The following is a 3,125-nucleotide window of genomic DNA, read 5'->3' as shown; positions in this document are numbered from 1 at the left end:
AGGGAAGTCGTGCTACAGTTGTACAGGGTATTGGTGAGGGTACCTGGAATACTGCGAGCAGTTTTGGTTTCCATATTTACAAAAGGATATACTTGGTTTGGAGCCAGTTCAGAGAAGGCTCACAAGGTTGATTCCAGAGATGACGGGGTTGACTTATGAGGAAACGTTGAGTAGGTTGGGCGTCTACTCATTGGAATTCAGAAGGATGAGAGGTGATCTTATCGAATCGTGTAAGATTATGAGGTGGCATGACAGGGTAGATACAGAGAGAATGTTTCCACTGATAGGGGAGAGTAAATCTAGAGTCCATTATCTTAGAATAAGGGGCCATCCATTTACAACTGAGATGATGAGAAATTCCTTCTCTCAGATGGATGTGGATCTGTGGAATTCGCTGCCTCACCGAGCTGTAGAAGCTGGGACATTGAATAAATTTAAGGCAGAAATAGTCCGTTTCTTAAACGATAAGGGAATAAAAGATGATTAATAGCGGGCAGGAAAGTGCACCTGAGTCCACGATCTAATCAGCCCTGATCGTATTAAATGGCGGAGCAGGCCTTCTCCTCCTCCTATTTCTGATGTTCGTATAAGATTCTCCACTCCCGGAAACATACTCGTAAATCGTCTCTGTAACTTCTCCAGTGCAATCCCATCCTTCCTGTAATGTGGTGACCAGAGCTAATATTTTATACAGTTCAAGCATAACCCTCTGGTCTTGTATTCGATGCTTCGGCTAATAAAGGCAAGCATTCCGTATATCGTCTTAACCACCTTATCTTGCTGGCCTGCTCCCTTCAGGGATCTGTGGATATGCACTCCAAGGTTCCTTTCTTCCACTAAACTTCTCAGTGTCTTTCCATTTAATCTGTATTCCCGTTCCTTGTAAGCCCTCCCCAAAATGCATTATTAACACTTCTCCGGATTAAATTCCATTTGCCACTGTTCAGCCCACCTGACCAGTTGATTGATATCTTCCTTCAGTCAACAGCTTCCGTCTTCATTACTAACCACACAGCCGATTTTAGTACCATCTGCAAATGTTTTAATCATACCCCCAATATTCAAGCCTTGATCAGTGATGTGTACCACAAAAATGAAGGGATTCAGTACTGAGCCCTATGGAATCCCACTGGAAACAGCCTTCCAGTCACAAAAATACCCCTCAAACTTTACCTCTGCTTCCTGCCTCTGGCCCAATGTTAGATCCAACTTGCCACTTTGTCGTGGATCCCTGGGCTTTTACATTAATAATCGGTCTGCTGTGTGGGGCCTTATCAAAAGCCTTGCAGAAATCCTTATACACTACATAAAACACACTACTCTCATCGACACTCCTTGTTACCTCCTCAAAAAAATCAATCAAGTTAGTCAGAAACACCCTTCCCTTAACAATTCCGAATCGAATCGTGTGGGAATGGGCCGATGCACGTTAATTTGGTAACAATGTATACAATTAATTAGCAGAGTGGGAAAAACTCATCAGTGCGCGAATAACTGTGGGTAACAGGAGGAGGGCCTGGACTTCGTCCAGGACCTTGGCAATATTACAAACAGAGAATTAGAAAAAAATCTCCTGAGGCGAATATTCAAATGTCGATGGAGAAGCAAGTTAAAGTTGAACCGACACTGAAGCTGCCAGTTTTTGTGCCAAGAAAAATAAAACTTAACACCTGCTGAGTTTAAATTACCATTTATGTGGAACTATGTGTTAAAGTGCGGAATTTTTGTTTTTAATTTGGTTGCTGATAATTCAGCTCCCAACCCTCGAAGTGTTTGTAAATATGAAGTTATTAGTAAATATAAATGTGGTTGAAAGAGAAAGGATATATTTAGCTAAGATTACATAATGGAAGAAAGGAAAAGTTTATTAAATCCCTTTTCTTTTTTCAGCATTGTGTCCACGTTGGGTAGAACAGGCGGTGAAGTAGACATTTTTGCACATTATTTCTGTTTGGATGCAAAAAGTCTGACGTTGCTGTAAATAGGAGACGAGGTTGCCGAGAGGTTCAGGCGATGGACTGCGAATCCAGTGTGCTCCCACCCTCGTCGTTATTGTGTTAAACATTTGATCCCTCTCGTTTTTTGTCAATCACATTTAACCTCATTGCCAAATTCACCTTTTACTGACAAGGATGCAGCTCTTTGGGAATGTAATGTCTCAAATTAATAATATATTCATCAAAGGGGAGACATTAGCAGGACGATGGAGAGGGGGACTCATCAGATAGGTCTCTGAGAGTCAGCACAGGCACGATGGGTCGCATAGTAAACTACCGTCAGAATCTGAGAGCTACGCTCTTCGTTATCGGCGGCTCGTTGGTCTAGGGGTATGATTCTCGCTTCGGGTTTTCATAATTGGAAAAGCGAGAGGTCCCGGGTTCAAATCCCGGACGAGCCCTGCCAACTTTTAGTCAAAGAAACGCTTCTGAGCCGGTCGACATTCCCTTTTGTCCTTCCTCGCTGCCAATTTATTTCCAGGCGCTATTTTTGTTGAAAAAATCTGTAAATTTAAATTTTTCCTAAAATATCGGAATGATCATCTGACTAAACGTGAACCCGGGATCTTCATCCACAGAATTTGCACGACCTGCTGAGTATTACAGAATACTCTGTTTTTGTTCGTTCTGTTTCCGTATCCCTTTAAAGGTGATGTGCAGATGGTCGGGGTCATTCTCTGTCTCTCTAAATGGTGTGCGATCAGTCCCAGTTTGTTCTGCGTCTGTTTCAAAGGGATGTTCTGTCTGTACCGGATTTCAAATATCAACTTTCAAAAACTGCCTTTGGAGGGTGCAGGAATGTTCGTTTGTTTGTGTGTTTGTGTAAGCGAGAGAGTGCGTGCAAACGTGCTGCGCGATCTTACTGTGCATTTGATGTCACGTGAGAAAAAATGCATTACATGCAACTTGAAGCCACACGGATTTGATTGAACACGCATTCGAGGACTGCCTGATAGGAGAAGAATCTGCTGTGGGATTTTGATATTCCACATCTGAAAGAAGGCAAATGACATAAGTTATAATCATAGCGATTTTAGCGAGAGCTTGCGGATGGGCTATGTGACATGATGACCTCCTTCACCCTTATTTTCAAATACAAATCAAATCAAGAAAAGGCAAGACATGACT

At 42.4% G+C, this 3,125-nt stretch overlaps 1 non-coding gene across 1 annotated transcript; it reads left to right on the top strand.

The window, feature by feature from the left end:
- Positions 1–2,310: 2,310 nt before the first annotated feature.
- On the top strand, positions 2,311–2,398 carry trnap-cgg (transfer RNA proline (anticodon CGG)). Its single transcript is given in 2 exon segments — positions 2,311–2,346; positions 2,363–2,398. It is a non-coding gene; the product is annotated as a tRNA-Pro (tRNA).
- Positions 2,399–3,125: the final 727 nt, after the last annotated feature.

Source organism: Pristiophorus japonicus, unplaced genomic scaffold, assembly GCF_044704955.1.
Source record: "Pristiophorus japonicus isolate sPriJap1 unplaced genomic scaffold, sPriJap1.hap1 HAP1_SCAFFOLD_254, whole genome shotgun sequence".
Lineage (NCBI taxonomy): Eukaryota > Metazoa > Chordata > Chondrichthyes > Pristiophoridae > Pristiophorus > Pristiophorus japonicus.
The sequence above is the reverse complement of the archived record's forward strand: the minus strand, read 5'-3'. Positions and strand labels throughout refer to the sequence as shown.